The 24,506-nt window shown below is 37.3% G+C and overlaps 1 protein-coding gene across 1 annotated transcript in view; it reads right to left on the reverse strand.

Annotated features, from left to right (window-relative positions):
* Positions 1 to 486: 486 nt before the first annotated feature.
* Positions 487 to 24,506, reverse strand: part of LOC128251056 (uncharacterized) — a 40,534-nt gene continuing 16,514 nt past the window's right edge. The window contains exon 2 of the transcript XR_016238863.1: positions 487 to 881. The gene's annotated coding sequence lies outside the window, so the exon portion shown is untranslated. The remainder of the gene's footprint in view (positions 882 to 24,506) is intronic.

Raw genomic sequence — 24,506 nt, forward strand, 5'->3', positions numbered from 1 at the left:
TCAACCAGTTCTATACACTAGTAACTGTGTCGTGTTTAGTAAACTTAACCCTTTCGATAACAAACCAGCTGAAACCATCTCTGACTCTGTAGTACAAATGCCTTGTTTTCAAAAGTTCTGAATTAAAATCTTCCACCAAATCTTAGTCACAATTAATGTTCCTAACACAATCTTAATGATAACTATGTTATTTTAGCAAATTCTTTTGTTATATTTAAAATTAAAGAAACATAGAGCATCTCAACAGAAATATGGTAACAAAAGGGTTAATAGCATTGCCTATTTGTACGGAAACTTTCTCAACTGTGAGAGTTGAAGAAGTTACTGCATGTAAAATGATTAAGGAAAACACTGGTGCCATACTGTAGCACTGAACCTGAAACAATGCAGCTGGGAAGCAAACTTCTTAACAGCCGAGTGTGTGTATGTGTGTACCTATACGTGTGTATATGGATGCATGTAAATTAGAGAGAAGAATATTCAACAGAGGTTGTGGAGTATTTTTATTCTCTGTTACAAGATGCAAAGTTGTCGATCAACCAATCAGCAGTTATATTGTACAATGATTAAAGGTTATCCAGCCAAGCTTATCTAACTGTAGTAACCATGCCAAATCAGATTATCAGTTTTTAGTCAAACAGTCCAATCCAAGCCAGCATGGAAAACGGATCTATGCAGGAAGGGATGGCAGTGGTGGTGGTGGTGGTGGTGGTGGTAAGGGGACAGGGTTATTAGGATCAATCATCCTTGTTGCGGTAACGTGATGTCCACATGTACATCTTGCTTCCTGATGCCGTGAGGAGGACAGCATCAGTTGGATGGTGACTGAGTGAGTGTACAGGTCTTCGCTCAGGATGCTCCAGCTTGGCTTTCGTCTCAGCCTGGTGACAATGGTGGTGACAGGTGCCAGAAAAGGAAAAAAGAAAAAAAAAGAAGCATTAGTGATATTAATGACAGTTGCTGATATATATATCATTATCATCATCATCATCATTTAACGTCCGTTTTCCATGCTGGCATGGGTCGGACGACGGTTTGACTGAGGTCTGGTGAGCTAGCAGCTGCACCAGGCTCCAATCTGATCTGGCAATGTTTCTACAGCTGGATGCCCTTCCTAATGCCAACCACTACGAGAGAGTAGTGGGTGCTTTTTACATACCACCAGCTCAGGGGCTAGTCAGGCAGTCCTGGCATCAATCATGTTCGGATAGTGCATTTTATGTGCCACTGGCATTGGCCATGTTCGGATGGTGCTTTTAATGTGCCACCAGCACGGGAGCAAGTTGGGGCACTGGTGACAGCTACGACTTTGATTTTACTCAACTCATCAGGTCTTCTCAAGCATATCATATTGCGTGGGTACTCTTAAATGGGCCAGACATGCAACACTGGCAACGGCCATGGCTGCAATCTCATTTTAGTTGCTAGGTGTTCTCAATCACAGCATATCTCCGAAGATCCTGGCCTCCTGTCATTGCCTCTGTGAGGCCCAATGTTTGGAGGTCATACTTCACCATCTCATCCCATGTCTTTCTGGGTCTACCTCTTCTACAGGTTCCTTCTACAGTTAGGGAGTAGCACTTGCTCACCCAGCTGTCCTCATCCAAACATAATACATAACCATACCAGTGCAGTCATCTCTCTTGCACACCACGTTTGATGCTTCTTATGCCCAACTTTTTTCTCAGGGCACTTACACTCTGTCGTGTACACACACTGACATTACACATCCAGCGGATTATACTAGCTTCATTTCTTTCAAGCCTATGCAGGTCCTCAGCAGTCATGGCCCATGTTTCACTGCCATGTAGCATGGCAGGTCACACACATGCATCATACAGTCTACTTTTCATCCTGAGTGAGAGGCGCTTAGTTTCCAGCAGAGGTAGAAGCTCCCTGAACTTTGCCCTGACTATTCTTGTTCTAGCTGCTACACTCTCAGAGGAACTACCGCCACTACAGACTTGGTCGCCTAGGTAGCGGAAGCTATTAACTACTTCTAATTTTTTCCCCCTGGCATGTGATGGAATCTGTTTTCTGTACATCCTCAGTGTTTATTACCCCTGTGCATCTGCTACACACAAAAACTATCTTCCCAGTTAATCTTCCTTTGATAGGTTAGGGAGTGTTACTTCTTCACACAGTTGTCCTCGTTCATACGTAACACATGACCATACCAGTGCAGTCATCTCTCTTGCACACCACATTTGATGCTTCTTATGACCAACTTTTTTCTCAGGGCACTTACAGTCTGTCATGTATGCACATGTGATGGTGGGGGGAGGGGCTGATGAAAGAAAGGCATCCAGCTGTAGCTAACTCTGCCCTAACATACTCTTACCACTCCCATGCAAATGTGAAAACATAGATATTAAAAGGATGAAGATGATGATGATGGATATTTATTAAAACAACCTCAGAGAAACTGAATGTAGCTAAATTGCATTTTTAATGCCCTCATTATGAAACTTGAAACATTCATTTTTAGCTTCATTAAATTCATCTAAGGTTTTCTATTACACATTCACTAATGCATGAAACTTTTACTAATTACACTGGTCAACAGCCAATTTTCATCAGGGATATTATATGGTGTTTTAGATGTAGTTTTGTCCGCAGATTTCAAAAATGTAATCAGTTTCCTTCTATCAGGCACAGTTTTTCTGATGAGATAAGAGAGGTATATAACTCCCATCAGCAGTATCGCTACACGTAAACGTCTTATACAGGTAAATTCTGACTTCTGTTTTATAACTATTTGTATTCATTTTATGTTTTCACAATCTTTTCATAAATTTTACTTTCTGTTTAAGGTGCCAAGTCATCACCACCATCAAATTCTACTCAGGATGTCAAGGAATTGCAAGAACAGTCCTGATACATTTTGTCATGTCTGTGGTTCATTTACCACCAAAGCTCAGAAACGTGCCATCACAAGTGAAACCAAGACGGTCTACCAGTTATACTTTGGCTGCTCTCTTAGGGATCAAGATAAGAGTTGGCCCCTGCACATCATCTGCTCAGCTTGTTCAAATGGACTAAGGGATTGGTTAAATAAGAGGAAGAGAGCAATGCCGTTTGCAATACCTATGATATGGAGAGAGCCAAAGGATCATTTCATGGGCTGTTATTTCTGCAATGTTAATGTATGTGGGTTTACTGTAAAGACCAAGCATAAGATTGTGTATCCCAACTTGGAATCAGCAAGAAGGCCAGTACCACACAACGATGATGGTCTTCCTATTACAATACCACCAGAAAATGGCCTTCAGATGTCTGACGGAGATGTATTTCCTGAAGAAAATACTACTGCTGTGGAAGACACTGAAGTGGATGCATATTTCACGATTGAAAATGAAGACGTACCACAGAAATTTTCTCAAGGAGAGTTAAATGATTTAGTTAGAGACTTGTCATTGTCGAAGGATAAAGCTGAACTATTAGCATCTTGCCTACAAGAAAAATGTCTGCTTAATAAAGATGTTTGTATTACTCATTTCAGGAAAAGAAATAGGGATCTGACTTCATGCTTCTCTGTTGATGGACCACTTTGTTTCAGTAATAACACTGATGAGTTATTTCGCTGTTTGTTCCAAGAGCATGTTCCAGCTGAATGGCGCTTATTCATTGATTCATCTAAGGGAAGCCTCAAGGCAGTACTACTACGGAACGGCAATAAGAAACCATCCATTCCCATAGGACATTCAGTGCACATGAAGGAGTGTTCTGAAAACATGCAAGTACTCCTCAATGCCATAAAGTATACAAACTACAGCTGGAAAATATGTGGAGATTTGAAGGTGATTGGAATGTTGATGGAAATGCAATCTGGGTTCACGAAATATTGTTGTTTTTTATGCCTATGGGACAGTTGTGCAACTAACAAGCACTATGTGCAATCAGAGTGGCCTTTGCGAAAATCCTATGAGCCAGGAGTTTCTAGCGTCCAGAACAAGCCACTTTTAAACCCAGAAAATGTTCTTCTTCCCCACTCTTCACATAAAGCTTGGCCTCATGAAAAAAATTGTGAAGATACTTGCCAGGTAAAGCTCAAAAGGTTTTGAATATGTGAAGGCCAAATTTCCAAAAATCACCGAGGCAAAACTGAAGGAGTGCGTATTCGTAGGTCCGCAGATAAATAAACTCTTGAAGGACAGCCACTTCCTCACAGCACTGGATGAGATTGAGCTTAAAGCCTGAGAATCCTTCATATGGTTCTGTGAAAATTTCCTAGGCAACAAGAGATCTCTAGAGTTTAGAAATGGAGTGAAATGTCTTCTAGACTCTTACGCTGCAATGGGCTGTCGGATGTCACTAAAAGTCCATTTCCTTGATTCACATCTGGACTTTTTTGCAGAGAACCTTGGAGCAGTGTCTGATGAGCAAGGGAACGCTTTCATCAAGATATTGCATCGATGGAACAATGATATCAAGGATTTTGGAATGCAGGAATGTTAGCTGGCTACTGTTGGATGTTATACAGGGATGAACCTGAGACAAAACACCATAGAAAGTCTAACTCCCAAAGATTTTTAAGTTGTTATGCATTTGAGTGTATTCTAACTTATTTGTACACAATAATTTTAATTTTATACAATAAAAAACCATGAAATTATCGTATCTTGTATTCAATATACTTTATATAGACATGCTTTATGTATTCTATAAGTTAAAACAGCAGGTATCATTAACATGAAAATGTGACCTGATAGAGGAAATCGGACTTCAGATTCGTAATCAGCATCAAAAATTAACCTAGAAAAGTCAATCAGCAACTCTGATGATTAAAAAAAGTTTCATTTTGTTGACCAGTGTTATTTAATTATGCTGTTGACAAAAGCATGATATATTAATTATTTAATTATGCTGTTGACAAAAGCATGGTATGTTAATTATCGTGGCCATTGCAGTAAAAGTCTGGTCTGTGTTTGGTTTAACTTCTTGGTTTAACATAAACATTTATTATCAATTTCCATGCAAAAAATCTCTTTTCCTATCATTCATTTTGAATTTATATATAAGGAAAAATAAGCACACAAATTATTTCGGTTCAGTTATGATTTATGATGAAGTTACTGACAGAAATGATAGTTACTGATAGTTAATGATAGAAAACGGGAATAACATCATGAACATGAAATAAGTGCCTCAGAGTAGAGTGAACGTAGATTTTCATTCAAATATATATTTATTAGATATCTCTGAACCAAAATATACAGGGAAAATATGTTAAGAGGTTAAATAGTGATGACTATGATGAATAGGCCATGAAGTATGTCAGGATAACCTCCTTTGTTTTCTTATCAATGAAGGGAAACTACAAGACGTATTCACATCTCTTCTGTTGAGTATCCTTCAGACAATTGTTAAAGGATGAAACTGTTGAAGTACTCATCAGAAGAATAAATAATTTCAGAACCTTTGGTTTCATACAGTTGAAATTCTATTCTTCAGAGACAAAAGAAACTCACACTGATAAGATCCCAGATATATACAAATCCGTCCTCAGATCCACTGAGGATTAAGTTGTCAGTATTGTTAAGACAGCTATCAATTTTATACTCGGAGTTGCGATGTCCACTGTACCTGTGGTGAAAAGTAAAGTAAAAATAGCAATTAGTACTTTGATGAAATGGGTTAAAAAGAGAAAGGCAAAAGTATAACTGCGTGAACATTTAACACACACACACACACACACACACACACAGAAATATATTTATATCATCATCATCATCATCATCATCATCATTCAACGTCCGCTTTCCATGCTAGCATGGGTTGGACAATTTGACTGAGGACTGGTGAAACCAGATGGCTACACCAGGCTCCAATTTGATTTGGCAGAGTATCTACAGCTGGATGCCCTTCCTAACGCCAACCACTCCGAGAGTGTAGTGGGTGCTTTTACGTGCCACCGGCATGAAGGCCAGTCAGGAGGTACTGGCAACGGCCAAGCTCAAAATGGTGTATTTTACGTGCTACTTGCACAAGAGCCAGTCCAGGGGCACTGGCAACGATCTCGCTCGAATGACTTTTCACGTGCCAGGAACGCGAAGCTGCGGCACAAGTGCCAGGAAGGCGACGCTGGTAACGATCACGCTCGAACGGTGGTGCCATCACGATTTCGCTTTCGCTTGCCCCAACAGGTCTTCGCAAGCAGAGTTTAGCGTCCAATGAAGGAGACGTTGGCATGGGGCCAGTCGTCGAATTTAGTTCGATTTCGATTTCTCTTGCCCCAACAGGTCTTCGCAAGCAGAGTTTAGTGTCCAATGAAGGAGACGTTGGCCTGGGGCCAGTCGTCGAATTTAGTTCGATTTCGATTTCTCTTGCCCCAACAGGTCTTCGCAAGCAGAGTTTAGTGTCCAATGAAGGAGACGTTGGCATGGGGCCAGTCGTCGAATTTAGTTCGATTTCGATTTCTCTTGCCCCAACAGGTCTTCGCAAGCAGAGTTTAGTGTCCAATGAAGGAGACGTTGGCATGGGGCCAGTCGTCGAATTTAGTTCGATTTCGATTTCTCTTGCCCCAACAGGTCTTCGCAAGCAGAGTTTAGTGTCCAATGAAGGAGACGTTGGCATGGGGCCAGTCGTCGAATTTAGTTCGATTTCGATTTCTCTTGCCCCAACAGGTCTTCGCAAGCGGAATTTAGTGTCCAATGAAGGAATGTTACGTGTAAGTGGGCTGGCTACACCCCTGGCAGAGGCCTTGGATTTTGTTCTCACTTGGCTTGCCAGGTCTTCTCACGCACAGCATATTACCAAAGGTTTCGGTCAGAAGTCATTGCCTCGGTGAGGCCTAAAGTTCGAAGGTCGTGCTTCACCACCTCATCCCAGGTCTTCTTGTGCCTGCCTCTTCCACAGGTTCCCTCAACCGCTAGGGTGTGGCACTTTTTCACACAGCTATCCTCATCCATCCTCGCCACATGACCATACCAGCGCAATCGTCTCTCTTGCACACCACAACTGATGCTTCTTAGGTTCAACTTTTCTCTCAAGGTACTTACACTCTGTCGAGTATGCACACTGACATTACACATCCATCGGAGCATACTGGCTTCATTCCTTGCGAGCTTACGCATGTCCTCAGCAATCACGGCTCATGTCTCACTGCCATGTAGCATGGCTGTTCGTACACATACGTCATACAGTCTGCCTTTTACTCTAAGACAGAGACCCTTTGTCACCAGCAGAGGTAAGAGCTCTCTGAACTTTGCCCAGGCTATTCTTATTCTAGCAGCTACACTTTCAGTGCATCCTCCCCCACTACTAACTTGGTCACCCACATAGCGGAAGCTATCAACTACGTCTAGTTTTTCTCCCTGGAATGTGCAGAAGTTGTTTTCTGCACACTTACAATGTTTATTGATCCTAAACATCTGCCACATACAAAAACTAACTTCCTAGTTAACCTTCCTTTGATATTGCTGCACCTCTTATGTGTCCATAGCTTGCACTGGGTGCATCTTATAGAGTTTCTACCTACGCCTTTTCTACAGATCGAGCAGGGCCATCTACCTGAAGGGGTTTCTGTTTTTTCTACCTTCTTACTTATTAGGACTTTAGTTTAGCTAGGTTGACTCTAAGGCCCTTCGATTCTAGTCCTTGCTTCCACACCTGAAACTTCTCCTCTAGTTCTGATAGTGACTCAGCAATTAGTGCAAGGTTATCAGCATAGAGGAGCTCCCAGGGGCATCCTGTCTTGAATTCCTCTGTTATCGCCTGGAGGACTATGATAACTAGGAGGGGACTGGGGACAGTTCCTTGGTGGACCCCTATCTCTGCCCGGAATTCTTCACTGTACTCATTGCCAACCCTCACCTTACTGACAGCGTCTTTGTACATGGCTAGCACAGCTCTCACTAACCATTCTTCTATCCTTAGTTTCCTCATTGACTACCAGATGAGGGATCGGGGGACCCTGTCAAAGGCTTTCTCCATGTCAACGAAAGCCAGGTACAGAGGTTTATCCTTGGCTAGGTATTTCTCCTGAAGCTGTCTTACCAGAAATATAACATCAGTGGTGCTTTTCCCTGGCACGAACCCAAACTGCACCTCATCTAAACTGACTCGCTCCCGAATTAGTTGGGCTATGACCCTCTCCGTGACTTTCATTACTTGATTTAACAACTTGATACCTCTGTAATTATTTGTATCTAAAGCGTCACCTTTACCTTTGTAACAGTTGACTATGGTGCTGTTACACCAGTCATTGGGCATGACTTTTTCGTGTATCACCTGGTTAACAATACAGGTGACTAGGCTATAGCCGACACTGCCACATATTTTGAGCATCTCTGCAGTGATTCCTGATGGGCCTTCGCTGTCTTCATACTTTTAATTGCTTTATCTACCATGGTACTGTCAACTCGGATAGCTGGTCCCTCTGTTGGGTCGACATTCGGCAGACTCTCTTTCTACCATTCATTCTCTTTATTGAGCAACCTTTCATAGTGACGTCTCCAAACCTCTCTCTTTGCAGCCTCGTTTAGTGCAAGCGTACCATCATCCATGCGAACACATTTCTCTCCCACGACTTCCGGTACTGGTGGAGGGGGTGGAAGGGCGGGTGCACCAAAAGCCATTACTGCAAAGGTATTTAGGTCGAGTGGGGGAATTGGGGTGCGCGTGCTAGTTTTATAGACATGGCGAAGCAAGGGGTTAATCGAAAGAGGAAGGAGAAGAGAGAGAGCGAGAGAGAGCGAGAGAGTGGGATCGAGAGAGACAGTAAAGCAGATCGAGAGAGACAGAGTAAAGCAGAGAGGGTTAGGCCAGAGCACAAGAGAGATAGAGAGATATTCTTTGGGATTTCTGTCGCATAGAGACAGTAAGTATTGAATGGTAGAAATATAGAATTGAGAAATAAGGGTTTTCGGTCAGCTAAATCTAAGACAGAATTATAGAGATAATTGACTGTGAGAAAAGTTTAAACTGAATAACTTGAATAACTGAGTGAATTTGGCGACATCGTTATGGACAACTGAAATGAATTTGACGACATTATAATGAGACGGACAGAATAGTGGAAGCACTAAGTAAGGTGTTACGAATCAGGGCATAAATAAATAGAAAAGTACGAGCGAGGCTAGAAAGACAGAGAAACTTATCTGATCATGCTTCCATGGTCATATTAATTCGGCAGAGGTTCTAGGAACGAGTGAAGGAATCGAGTGCACACGCTAGTTTTATAGACCTGGCGAAGCAAGGGGTTAATCGAAAGAGAGAGGAGAAGAGAGAGAGCGAGAGAGTGGGATCGAGAGAGACAGAGTAAAGCAGAGGGTTAGGCCAAAATGAAAAGAATCCCAGAAAGACTATCTCCCTGGAATATTCCCTTTGAAATGTTTATAGAATCTCAAACAATTATTCTGTTCTCAGTTGGAAGGGTGAGAATTGCTGTCCGTGTCTTTGTTAGCCTCTCTATAGCAGCAATTAGGATGGTAGGTACTTTTGCCAGATGTAGGAACTTCAACAGCCATGAATGAGGCATAGAGTTGAATGCCTTCCTATAATCAAGCCATACTGTCACAAGGTCTCTACGCTTTGTACTTAATGTTTAGGCAAGCAATGGGCCTGTAGTTTCCTGCCATCTCGGGGATTTCATTTTTGGTAACAAGATTTCTCGTTGCTGTAGCAAGCCAATTCAGTATATCAGTCTGATCTTCCATAGTCCTTTTGAACATATATGTCAACTGGTTTCTATAAAATGTCAGCTTTTTGCACCAATATCCAACTATTAGGTCCCTTTCAGGTGCCTTCTCATTCTACAGTTTGCCTACTACTATAGCAAAGGCTTCTGCATCAATTTTGTATGTTTTACTGTTAGTGTTGGTACAGTATTCTCTCTCAATTGTATTGAACCATGATACATTCAGGATGAAATCCCTCTTTTCGTTCCAGATTTTTTTACCAGAATAATTATAGATCTTGGGAGGGATCTTTCTTAATGGAAATGTTTTCCTTCCTCATCTCTCTGTATAATGCTTCTGGGCTGGAAGCAAACTTGCGATTAATACTGGCTCGTTCAAAGATTCGCATGCGATAGCGGAGTTTCTCGCTCATTGCCCTGAGTTCATGTTTTAAAGTGATTAGCTTTCCCTCAAGAGCCTGGTGTATGTATGACATATATATATATATAAATGTAGATTTATATGTATGTATGTACATATACAAACACATATAAATGTACAGATTTATATATATATATATATATATATATATATATATATATATATAGGGCATCAGGAAAACAGCAATCGTTGACAGGGAGCTCGCACGGCTGAATGTCGACAACACTGCCCTGCAAGAGACAAGACTTGCTGACTCTGGTTCCATTAGGGAAAGAAATAACACATTCTTCTGGAAGGGCTTTGGGGAAGATGAGAGGAGAATCCATGGTGTAGGATTCGCAGTACACAACAGATTGCTGAACAAGATCAGTACTCCTCGAGGTATATCTCAGCGCATCACTATCATGGAAGTGGGGACTAAAACTGAAAGGGCCCATCTCATTAGTGCCTATGCCCCGATTCTAACAGCAGAAAATGAGAAGAAAGATCAGTTTTACGAGGAACTTCAGGATGTGATCAACAATGTCCCAAAGGTAGACCAAATCTTTTTCATGGGCGATTTCAATGCAAGAGTAGGCGCTGATCACCAAGCATGGCCCATCTGCCTTGGACAGTTTGGACTGGGGAAAATCAAGGAGAATAGCCAGAGACTCTTAGAATTCTGCACAAATAACAACCTGTGAATTGCAAACACCTTCTACAATGGCAAAGACCGGTATGAAGTTTCTTGGTGTCATTGGCACCAGATTGACTTCGTCATCATCAGAAAGAATGATGTCAACACTGTGAATGTATATATAAATTTATATACATATACATAATTAAATATATATATATATATATATATATATATATATATATATATATATAATATATATATTTATATACATATATAATATGCATATATATATATGTATATATATATATAAAATATATATATAAAATATATATATGAAATAAATAGATATATATATATTTAATATATATATAAAAAAATATGTATATATATATATATGTAATATATATATATATATAAAATATATATATGCATAAATAAATAAATAAATAAATAAATATATGTATATATATATATATGCTGAGACCCCCTTCGGCCATGACTGACCATGGGATTGCACCTAGAAAGTTACACAGCCAGACACAAGTCCGGAAAAGGTTGTTTATGGAAGACCAGCAGTCGCCCATGCATACCGGCCTCCCCTCTCCATGCCACCAGTGTTATCCAAGGGAAAGGCAAAGACCGATACAGCTTGGCACCTGTGACGTCATAACTCATTTCTACAGCTGAGTGAACTGGAGCAACGTGAAATAAAGTGTCTTGCTCAAGAACACAACACGCAGCCCGGTCCGAGATTCGAACTCACAACCACACGATCGTAAGCTCGACGATCTAACCACTGAGCCATGTATAGATATGTATAAATAAATATATATATAAATGTAAAAATAGATATATATATAAATATATATAGAGAGAGAGAGAGAGATTCAAGGTTGAATATGGTACTTATGCGTAGGCACCCGAATATCGTATCCCAAAAGGATGGGTGATTAAAATCAAACAATAAGCAACACGGATTTCAAAGGTGATTGCAGTACACACGTTTCATGCTACTCCAATTTATTTAAGTAATGCGAGCATTACATTAAATGCAATATGAAGAGCAATCTTCAGCTGCACGAAAATGCAGAAAATTACTGTAGAAAAGACATATTATAAATGTGGCAACATTTCAAATCCAAGTAGGAGAGAGAATACATAAAAATCCAAATGTGAGGAAGAATACATAAATCCATCTTGACATAGCCGAGTCTATCAGGCTAGTAATTGATTCTAGACAAAAGTCTTAACTGTCTCAGATTTTATTGTTTCTTATCTAGTGGTGATAGCATAAGGGACAATTACTTCTAAAGAGAGGGAAGGTGTAAGCAGTATTCCTGATCTCTCACCTTAACATCTAATCTACTTAAATCAATCATCAGATTCCTGTATTGAATATCCTTGTTATTTCCTAACATCCTTTCTTTTCTCAGTCCCTTAGACCTTAGTAAACACATTATTATAAACTAATATAAATCCGATAATAATTTTTATTTTTTATTCACATTATATAAATAAAGCTTACCTATGTGTCTCCTAAATAGTATCATTATCTTATCTTCAGCTAAAATTTTTAAGATAATTCAAAATAGTTTTCATGAACCCAATATACTTAATATCCTTAAACTTTACACCCTATCCAAAGCCCCTGAATTCAATACTGACATTATTTCATGATTTTTGTGTAAAATAATTACATCTCATTTTATTTATTTTATTAACATACCTCTTATTGTGAAAATATTGGTTAAAGTATTATTGTTGTCTGTACCACTATACTGTTACTCTATTCAGACTAAAAGAAAAAAAACCTATTTGACCCATTTACCTAGGGTTGTAATTCCTCAACATTAATTCCTCAACATTTTGATAGTAGTAAAATGACCTGATACTACTCTGACCAGTGAAACCTTTATATTCTAATACATTTTATAGCCTTGTCCATGCATACTGCTTACACCTTCCCTCTCTTTAGAAGTAATTGTCCCTTATGCTATCACCACTAGATAAGAAACAATAAAATCAGAGACAGTTAAAACTTTTGTCTAGAATCAATTACTAGCCAGATAGACTCGGCTATGTCAAGATGGATTTATGTATTCTTCCTCACATTTGGATTTTTATGTATTCTCTCTCCTACTTGGATTTGAAATGTTGCCACATTTATAATATGTCTTTTCTACAGTAATTTTCTGCATTTTCGTGCAGCTGAAGATTGCTCTTCATATTGCATTTAATGTAATGCTCGCATTACTTAAATAAATTGGAGTAGCATGAAACGTGCGTACTGCAATCACCTTTGAAATCCGTGTTGCTTATTTTTATATATATATATATATATATATATATATATATATATATATATATATATATATATATATATATATATATATATAGATATATATATATAAATATATATATACAAACATATATATATATAGATAGTAGGGCAGAACACCATAGAAAAGGAATGACATAGCTTATTGTAGTTCCTGAATGTATATATGTACATATGCATATATACACATATATATATGTGTGTATATATATATATATATATATATATATATATATATATATATATATATATATATATATATATATATATATATATATATATATATATATTTATATATATTTATATATATATATATATATATATATATATATATATATATATATATATATATATATTTATATATATTTATATATATATATATATATATATTTATATATATTTATATATATATATATATATATATATATATTTATATATATATATATATATATATATATATATATATATATAATTATTTATATATATATATATATATATATATATATATATATATATATATATATATATATATATATAATTATTTATATATATATATATATATATATATATATATATATATATATATATATGTATATATATATATATGAATATATATGTATATATATATGTGTGTGTGTGTGTGTATATATATATAAATGTATATCTATACATATATGTATATATATGTGTATATATGTATATATATATGTATATATATATACATGTATGTATATATATTTGTATATATATGTATATATAGGAAAATGAAAAAAAAGGCAGAATGCTAAGCTGGAAGCATATTTTAATAAAGATTTCTAACCGGTTTTCATTACGAAAGCAAATTATCAAGAAGAAGGAGAATGAAAATGTTTTTTACAAAGAAGTACAAAATGAAGAAAATAATATATAAAACAATAATATATTAAAAAATAAATATACCCATACATTATATTGTCTTTGAGCTTTTGAAGTTCAATAGTAGTTAATGTATATAATGGTTGGAAAAATAAGGATGCATGAGAGTCGAGAGTTTTGTTAGGTTTAAAAAAGGGTTAAAAGTTTGTGTTAAGCAGGAAATGTGGTGTCAAAACAGGAAGTGTGTGTAAGGGGAGACAAATGTTTTTAGTTGGAGTTATGAACTCTTTTTCAACAGGAAGTTTATGTCTGTTCCTAGAGAAATAAGGTCACTGAGGGGTGTGTGTGTTAAGAAATGGTTGGAATTTCTCTATGAAAAGATTCTCCTTGTTGATTCTTTCTTGTGTGGAGATTCTGTCTTTACATTGATAGAAAGGGAATATAATGAATTTAGGGTTTTTGTTTCTGGCGCAAGAGTCTATGTGGCCACTGAGTGGAATTTGACGGTATTGAGGGAGATTTATTTGTTCTTTATGGACTGCTACTCTTCTACGCAACGGGAAGCTCGTCTGTCCGATATAGAAGTTTTGGCAACCTGCGCAAGTAAGGACATAAATGAGGTTACCAGAGGAACAAGAGAAATTGGTTTTGATTTTAAACTTTGTTCCTCGTTTGAAGGTAAATTCAGAGCCTTCAAGTATGTAGGGGCGGGTACCACAATTAGGACGTGCAAATTTTTTAACTGATGGGGGTGGAAATGGTGTATGTAGTTTGGCATTGGTTAATAGTGTTTTCAAAGATTTGTGTTGCCTTTTGCATTTAAGGACTTTGTGTGTATTGATATTGTTCATTTTCGGGTCTGTGGTGAGTAAGGGGAGGTTTTGTTTGATTGTGGTGTATGCTTCGATGTTTTGGGGTTGTGGGTGGAGATGTATGGAAGTATTTTGGGGTTGGGTGTGTTATTGTGCTGGTTGGTTTTTAGTGTGTTTTTGTCAAGTTCCTTGGCACGTTTTATTCCAAGATCTATGAGTGTGGATGGATATTGGCGTTGTAAGTGTTTTTTTGAGGTCTTGTAAGCGTATTTCTCGAGTGGTTGGGTCAGAGACAATGGTGCAACTTCTTTTAGCTAAATTAAAGGGGATATTTATCTTGGTGTGTTTTGGGTGGCATGAGCTAAAAAGGAGGTATTGTTGTGAGTCTGTAGGTTTGTGGTAGATGTCGGTTGTGATTTGGTTATTAGGTGTTTTTATAATTAAGAGATCAAGAAAAGGGAGATGATGTTTGCTGAATTCCATAGTGAATTGAATGCTAGGATGTATGTTATTAAGGATGGATTTGAATTCTAGAAGTTTTTTATAGGGTTCCTTCCATATGATGAAACAATCATCCAAGTATCTTTTCCAGTTATCCATTAAATAGATGTGGAAAAGGTGTCCAAATTTCTGGCGTGAGATTTCATATTGTGTTAGTTCAAAAAAACCCATTATGAGGTTCGCAAGGACTGGTGCAGCTTTAGTACCCATCGCGATACCACATTTTTGGCGAAAGTATGTGTCTGCAAACAGGAAGTAATTGTTGGTCAGAATGAACTTAAGTGATTCTATAATGAAGGTTGTGTTGATGCAATTAGGAAATGTTTCTGGGTGTTTGTGCAGCCAGAATTTAATTGCCTCAATAGCATATTCATGAGGGATATTTGTATAAAGGTTGACCACGTCAAAAGAAACCAAGAGTGACTCCTCGTTTGTTGTTTTCGGGAGGTGATTGAGCATGTCAAGATCATCTCTAATGAAACTTTTGATGTGACTTAGGAAAGATTTCAAAAAAATGTCCAAGAAATTGCTTAAGCGATGTGTTTCGCAGGAGGTACCTGCTATAATGGGTCTTAGTTTTAAATCTTCCGGTGCCTTGATGTTGATGTAGATTTCAGAGGAGAGTTTGCGGAACTGCAGCACCCACTATTTCCACTCGACATTATCGATAACATTCAATATAATGAGTCCTTTTTTCTTTAATTCTTTCTTCATACTTGTAGATTATATAACCCTTAAGCTTGATGTCAGTAGCCATCCCTTAGTTTATGCAACAAATACAATAATCCCTGTATAGAACTGTGCACATCACAATTCCAATGAAAGGTAGTACTTCTTCTTGACTCCGCGTGTTTTGTGTTTAAAAACGTGTTTACATTCTTGAATGTGATAAAGTGTAGAATTAGATTATTATCCAGCATCCAGCTTCAGTGTTGCTGCCAGGATTTGAAAAATAGAACAGATTTTCCCCCCTTATTTTGTGATTTGGGGGGGCCGAGATTTTTGAAAAACAAGGGGGAATTCGCAGCGGTGTTCAGTGAACAAATTAAGCACACTACCCGGCAGTGGCTAAAACGCAAACCGATCAAGTTTATGTATAAATTTTCTTTTTATATGTTTGTTTCCTTTTACACAATATTAAAACAATGGCTAAAAATTTTCCGAAGCAGCACTCCCACTAATTTTATCTACAAGCCGCCACTGGATTAGATCGATCCCAGTACTCAACTGGTACACATTTTATCGACTGCAAATTGATGAAAAATAAAGTCGACTTCGAACTCAAAACATAGGGCCAGAAAAAAATGCCGGTAAGCATTTTGTCCAGTGCGGTAACGATTCTACCAGCTCACTACCTTATATTTGAAATCATTAATAACCACGAAAAAGGCGGCGAGCTGACAGAACCATTAGCAATCCAGGCGAAATGCTTAGCAGTATTTCATCTGCCACCACGTTCTAAGTTCAAATTCCACCAAGATCGACTTTGCCTTTCATCCTTCCGGGGTCAATAAAATAAGTACCAGTTACACACTGGGGTTGATGTAATCGACTAGCCCCCTTCCCCAAAAAATTTTCAAGTTCCTGTGCCTAGAGTAGCAATAATTATTAACCACAAAATCATGGCAAACATAGAATTGTTAGCACGCCAAGCAAATGTTTAGTGGTGTTTCATCCGTCTTTACGTTCTGCAATCAAATTCTGCCTAAGTCGACTTTGAAGTGGAGTACCTTGCTCAAAAACACAGCGTACCACAGGGAATCGTACTCATAACTTTACGATCGTGGGCCAAAAACCCCTAACCACTGAGCCAAATATCTTTACTCTCTGGACTGTAGAGAAAAGGAGTGAAGTGACAGAGAAAAGAAAGCCTGTCATTTATAAGGGCAATAAGACTGAAATACAATCAATCTTTTCGAGCTTCATTACTTTTAACAATGAAAAGGGAAAGACATTTAATGTATAGAGAGAGTCTTTCAGGTGTTTACATTTTTATTCTGGAAGTTCTAGAATGATCGACTGTTAGTTCTCTCTTCTTTCCCCCACTCCCGGTACTTATCCACCTTCTTTCATAGTTCGTGTCTTTTGGTTGGAGGAAAGGAGAAGAGACTGTTTTGGGTTTTTTTCAGGCACGTTTAATGTTTCTCTACAAACAAGTCCCCTCTCACCTTCCTTTTTTTTTTTTTTCACACAAAAACTAATTCAAATTTCCAACAGGGTATAGCTGTGAAAAGATCCCAGAAAAATGTGCAATACCCCCTATAAAATGGGTAGGGGAGAAAAGTTACCAACAGGTGGCTACACGAAATTCAACTCTATACTTTAAAAAGTGTCTTCTATTAATAGCTTCAAGCCGACCAAAGCCTCGTGAGTGAATTTGCTAAACAAAACTGTCCAATGAACAAGAACATGAAATAGTTTTGGTGATATTTTTGCTGCTTTTTAATAAAGTATATATCCCTTACCACCATTGTTTGACAACCGGTGTTTGCATCCCCATAACTTAGCTGTTCGGCAGAAGAGACTGATAGAATAAGCACCAGGCTTACAGGGAATAAGTCCAGGGGTCGATATCTTTGCCTAAATGGCAGTGCTCCAGCATGGCCACCGTCAGATGTTTTAAACAAGTAAAAGAATAAAAGAATATCATAAAAACGTTCCCTACCACTAAACCATATTCTTTGAATATGTACGATGTATTTTAAGGCTAGATAGTAATTCTGTTTACTTTTGTGTAACTGAGATATTATAGTGGCATAGTTAGAGCTTTTAAACCCAAAATTTAACACGCAACAGCGATAAAACAGCCTGGTGATTCACATTAGCCATGTATGTCATGTGCTTTTAATCAATATAAGAAAGATATTAGTCTAATTACAAATAGACATTGGTGTTGGTGATACAGTGAACAGATGTTGGAATTAAGGTTCTCTGAACCACCTCCACAGCATTTATCAAGAGGTTTGATGTTTAATAGCTGTTAACTATGAAGTCAGAATGATGGAGTAAGCTGCACCAGTTTGCAATTGTATTTAAACAAGATGTCTATTCAGTTTACAGTTAACCTGCTGCACATTATCATTTGTTGCACAACTGATGTCTTGAATTATTTCCTTATAGTCAGATTTTTAGGATTCATAAATATTAACATTATGGACACACTTGGTAGACAACAGTGGGTTTGACATGTGGGATTCACAAACAACACAATTTACGACAATTAAGTCATTTCTGACGAAATATAAGACAGAACCTTAAAGGACGTGATGATTCAACATTGCTGCTGTAATTAATTTCACTTCACGCTGTAACTGGTTATTTAAGTGACTTAATAATAGTCATTGCTGGTGGTGTGCAATACTTCTGAGAGGTAATATTTATTCCTACTTAATTCCGATTTACTTTTGGGAATTTTCAGAAAAGTTTTGCAAATTTATTCTACACACAGGAATTCATCTGATTATGCAAAATTTTTTTTTTTTTTTTTTTTTTAAAAACAATAACATCAACTCCCAACCCATTTTGTAAATCCTAAAATTTCCACTCTTTCTTGAAATTTTTGTTTCTCCATTAAATGTGTTTTTGGGAAGAAAAATATTGGAAAACATCAATGCATGTCAGAGTGACAAAGAAACAAGAAAGGTTATCAGGTGGTCGTGAGATGTGCTGAAAACAACAGCTAAGCTGCCCTTAAATCATACAAAAGAATTTTTTTTTTTTTTTTTTTTTTGCATAATCATATGAATTCCAGTATATAGAACATAAATTTGGAAAAATTTTCTGAAAATTCCAAAAAAGTAAAGAAGTTTGTGCTTGTTTCTGCTTTCAGTACAAAAAGTTTAACTTGTCTGAAATGACAAATCTTTAGGTTGAATTAATTTTGAGAAACACATTTTAAATCTTCAAATGAACAATCTTGAATTCTTGCAGTATATAAAACATGTATTGGTTTCATTTTATTGATGCGTGAGAAGACCCGGCAAGCCAAGTGAGACCTAAATCCAAGGCCTCTGCCAGGGGTGTAGCCAGCCCACTAATGCATACCTTTCCTTCATTGGACACTAAACTCCGCTTGCGAAGACCTGTTGAGGCAAGTGAAATCGAAATCGAACTAAATTCGATGACTGGCACCCATGCCAACGTCATCTCCTTCATTGGACACGAAACTCAGCTTGTGAAGACTTATTGGGGCAAGCGAAAGCGAAATCATGATGGCACCTGTGCCCAGCATCGCCTTTCTGGCACTTGTGCCACTGGCATGTGTAAAGACTTTCGAGCGAGATCGTTGCCAGTGCCGCTGGACTGGCTCTTGTGCAGGTGGCACATAAAAGCACCCACTACACTCTCGGAGTGGTTGGCGTTAGGAAGGGTATCCAGCTGTAGAAACTCTGCCAAATCAGATTGGAGCCTGGTGTTGCCATCTGGTTCACCAGTCCTCAGTCAAATCGTCCAACCCATGCTAGCATGAAAAGCAGATGTTAAACGATGATGATGATGATGATGATGATGATACCACATAACGCAAGGAAGTTTGGTTTAACCAGATCAGATTTAGTGTTCTCTACAAGCAGATTTGAGTTGAATAGAATTAGTTATGCCTTTTATGCCTTAGTATTAGAGTTAAGTGTTTATTAGACTTCACCTTAGTATTGTCAATTGTTGCAAACATGACAACTGGTACAAAGATTCACAACTCTAATAATCCAATAAGTAAATAACAGTAAATTTAAAACTTGGGACATGTTAGAAATGAATATCAAAGTTCACCTATGTTGCTCAAGTGACATAGCAAAAAGATTGTCCTTGGCATTGAATTGGTAATCTTATATAAACAAGCAGAATAAAAGAAATGCCACATTAGCATAAAAATGATATTAAAGATAAGGTAGTCAGATACAATATGCAGATATTTAGATTCATTACATATTAATAGTACAATAATATACAAACAACATAAAAAGAACCTTTCACCTCTACTTTAAAAAATACATATCTGCTTATAACATGATTTAGGATTGTGAATAATTTCCCACACCAATATGGTTTTACTTCTGCATTTTTATCATCATTAATGTGATTGTGTCTCTGAAATAAAATTTAAGGGCAAATAACAGTGAACAGATCTTTCTCCTGAGTGATTTACATCACTGGAACTTGGAGAATCATTTCCAACACATTTCTAAATACTACCTTATCTTGCAGCCTGTTTTCATTCAGCTGTAGGTCACAACATTTATTCACATTGAATGGTTTTTCCTATTTCACATTGATATACACTAAGTGTTTAGTGATTTATTTTACAATTCACAAATAAGGATCTCAAACATTTTAGTGAATGGGTTCCTTTCAAATAAGAACAGTTTGGTAGATGACACCACAAGAATTCAATGAGAATTATTACCAACATATTACACCAGGATAACTGTTCACCAATGTGTACTTGTTAGTGGACTGTTTAACCCTTTAACATTGATTACTGTCAAATGTAATGCTTATTTATTCACATTGTTTTGAACTAATCATGAATTATCTTGTAGCTTCAAGTGTTTGATGATGTGAATGTTTATTTTTAGAATGATATTGTAGAGTAAGTGTGAGAGACCAGATTTGGCAGGCAGAATACTTTGGCCAGTTTAAATTTGCAAGAGAATTTCTCATGTTTCAGAGACAAAAATAAAGCTTTCTTCCAGTGTGTATATGGATTAATCTTATTAAAAGGTTGTTACTCATAAATCATTTCCCACACATTTCACATTAATATTACTTTTCATCAGGATGACTACAGCTGCAGATAAAACAAGGAAGTCTGTATGAATAATTTTCCGCATTGTTCACAATGAAATTGCGTTTCTCTCCAGTCTATATTCTTTTGTGTCTTCTTAAATCATGCATTAGAGACAAAAGATTCTGCACTGATTTCACAACGATAGTTTTTTCTCTCCAGTGTGGATTCTTTTGTGTCTGTTTAAATCACTATTAGAGATAAACGATTTTCCACATACTTCACAGTGGAACTGTTTTTCTCCAGTGTGTATTTTGCGGTGACGTACAAGACTGGAATTATCAGAGAAAGATACCCTACATATTTGACAATGATATGGTTTTTCTCCAGTGTGGATTCTTCGATGAACTAAGAGACTAGAATGATCAGAGAATGATTTCCCACATATTTCACAGTGATAAGGTTTTTCTCCAGTGTGGATTCTTTTGTGTGTTGTTAAATCGCGGTTTTTGGCAAAATATTTCCCACATATTTCACAATTAAGGGGTTTTCCCCTATTGTGCATTTCTTTGTGTGTAAAGACGTCATGTTCTGAAGAGAACATTTTTCTACAAATCTCACAGCGATAATCAGGAATATTCTCATACAACGATCGTTGGTTAGTAAACATTCCACTACATAAAGGTTTCCCATCTCTATCCGTCTGTGTAACTATATCTATATTACTAAAAGCAGTTGCGTTTGAAGACTCCAGGTGATTAACATCTTCCATATTAATTCTCGGAGAATTCTTAAAAGCTGAGAGATGTCGGCGGATATAACCTATCGCGGCTCAGTTTCTGTGTTGAACAGCACGGGCCCCTGTTCACAGGTGTAGAAAACATGTCATATATATATATATATATATATATAAAATGTATTAATGAGGGTAGAAATTGATATTAATCAATTAAAACCAGTGGTCTAGCATATTAAAAAAATCCGAAGATTATATATATATATATATATATATATATATATGTATGTATGTATGTATGTATATATTTCACTTACTACTTGAATGTTAACTTCTAAATGGGTCCTCTTCCAAGTAGCAAAAGTAATTTTGCATACAAAATTATTTCAGTTCCAACTTTAACAAATGTGGATATATGTTTGACGATTGATTTGCAGGTTAAAAAATACGAAGTTCATGGATGGCTGGTTGCAGGGATTCTGATGAAATTGGAATATTTCTGCTACAAGCTATCATGGAAATATCAGCGAGGATAATCTAAAACCAGAAATAATAATAGTGAAAGAATAATGTTGGAGAAAATGAAATATCTAATCAGAAAGTGATGGAACACCGGCCCTGAAACATGTAAACCAGCTCCTATGTAATCCACAAACATTAACGTTCACCTTAACATGTGATAATTACAACACGGTATAACTTCATTAGTTTAATTAATAATAACGTACCAAGTAGGCAGTGTCGTTGACTATTTTCCCGCGCCTATGTTGGGAGACCGGTGTCGTAAGCCAAAAGTCTCTAATGTAATTTAACATTCGGAAACACCATCAGTTACATTGATTTGTTCCTTTAATTATATCCAACCCAATTAAGAAAACTTAAAATAAAACTTAATCACCAGGAAAAAGAAGGTTGGAAATGCATTGAATATTGAACTTCGTTATTTTATTGATTACTGCTATAACACCGTCAAGTTGTAACTTCATTCAAAACCAAATATGAATTATTGTTGATGTAGAATCAGACATGGCTGTGCGGTAAGAAGCTTGCTTCCTAACTACATGGTTCCTGGTTCAGTCCCACTGCGTAGCAAGTGTCTTCTACAATAGCCTCGGGTCGACCAAAGCCTTGTGAATGGATTTGATAGACGGAAACTGAAAGAAGCCCGTCTTATATATTTGCGCGCGTATGTGTGTGCGTGTCTTTGTGTCTGTATGTGTTCCCCGCCACCGCTTGACAACCGGTGTTGGTGTGTTTGCGTCCCCATAACTTAACAGTTCGGCAAAAGAGCTCGATAGAATAAGTGCCAGGCTTTAAAGAGGTGAGATAACCAAAAAGTACCGAAATAAGTACTGAGATCGCTACCTTCGACTAAAAATCCCTCAAGGCGGTGCCCCAGCATGGCCACAGTCTAATGACTGAAACAAGTAAAAGATAAAACATGTATATTTCAGAACTCTAGTTTTTATTCCAAACTGATAAGGCGATTAGGGATTTTATTTTGTTTTGAACTGAGTCGGCTCGTTTACAGATTTCCGTTATGTATCTACACACATCCTTATACAGGTGTATATAGGTAGATATATAACCATAGACATACAGAGCTATCATATACAGAAATACGTTAATAATCAGACCATTGGAAGTTGATTTTTTTTTTTTTCCTTTTCTATACTTTGTGCAATCCAATCGAAATGGGTTGCAGCGGGATTTGTGGGGCAACCACTGAGCAAAATTCTAACTTGGACTGGAATTACTAGCGCAGCAAACGATGGCGTAGTAGTGCTGAGACCCCCTTTGGTCATGACTGACCATGGGATTGCAGCTAGAAAGCTACCCTCCCAGGCACAAGTCCGGACAGTGTTATCCAAGAGAAAGGCAAAGGCCAATACAGCTTGGCACCTGTGACGTCGCAGCTGAGTGAACTGGAGCAACGTGAAATAAAGTGTCTTACTGAAGAACACAACACGCAGCCCGGTCCAGGATTCGAACTCACAACCTCGCGATCGTAAGCTCGACGCTCTAACCGCTGAGCCAAGCACCTTCACTACTACTACTACTAGGATGTGGTGGTGATGCTGTACTTTCCATCACTAAAACTGCAAAGCTAAGAGATAGCTTTGAATAAAGAGCAGAATCCTTTTGGGATTTTTTCATTTTCTTCCATCTACAAATCTTACTCTGAAAATTTTCAAAAAGATGTTCTAGTGTACTTTTGATATAGTTTTTTCTTTTTGTTTTTTGCATGCTGATACCAAATATCGCAGTTATTATTTTCGAAAATTTATAATAAATGTTGTATTTCGGGACGGTCATTTTTTTTTTTTTTTTTTTTTCAAAATAAACACACACACTATACAGAGTGAGTCAAAATTATGTTAACACTTTTCTGTTCTGTTACAGATAGATGTTCCCCATGGCTGACAGACACACATTGGAGCAAAGAAGCTTGACAGAAGTGTTTGGCTTGCCAACGATTTCCAAATCATGTCCCACCAAGTCGTTTAACAATTTATCGTATCCATGACAAGTTTGCATCAACTGGATCAGTAGCGGACAACTATCAAGGAAATGCAGGCCAGTCGAAGTCAGGCAGAAGTACCTTGGACATTGCTCATTGCTACTATGCAGCAAGCCGTACTCCAGAGTCCATCTACTTTCACTTTCTCTCCTCAATAATCTATGCATGACTTCCATAACATAAAATTAGAAGTATCAGACCCTTTAACAAAAGCAACAGTGTTACACTTAACATCATCAAAACCTAAGACAATGTCTGGCATTAAAGCCTTCTGACAAAGTTGCCTGCCTCTAATCTTTCAGATAAGAAATTTCTTGCTGATCATCATCATCATCATCATC

The sequence above is a fragment of the Octopus bimaculoides genome, chromosome 28 (assembly GCF_046866305.1).
Source record: "Octopus bimaculoides isolate indiv1 chromosome 28, ASM4686630v1, whole genome shotgun sequence".
Lineage (NCBI taxonomy): Eukaryota > Metazoa > Mollusca > Cephalopoda > Octopoda > Octopodidae > Octopus > Octopus bimaculoides.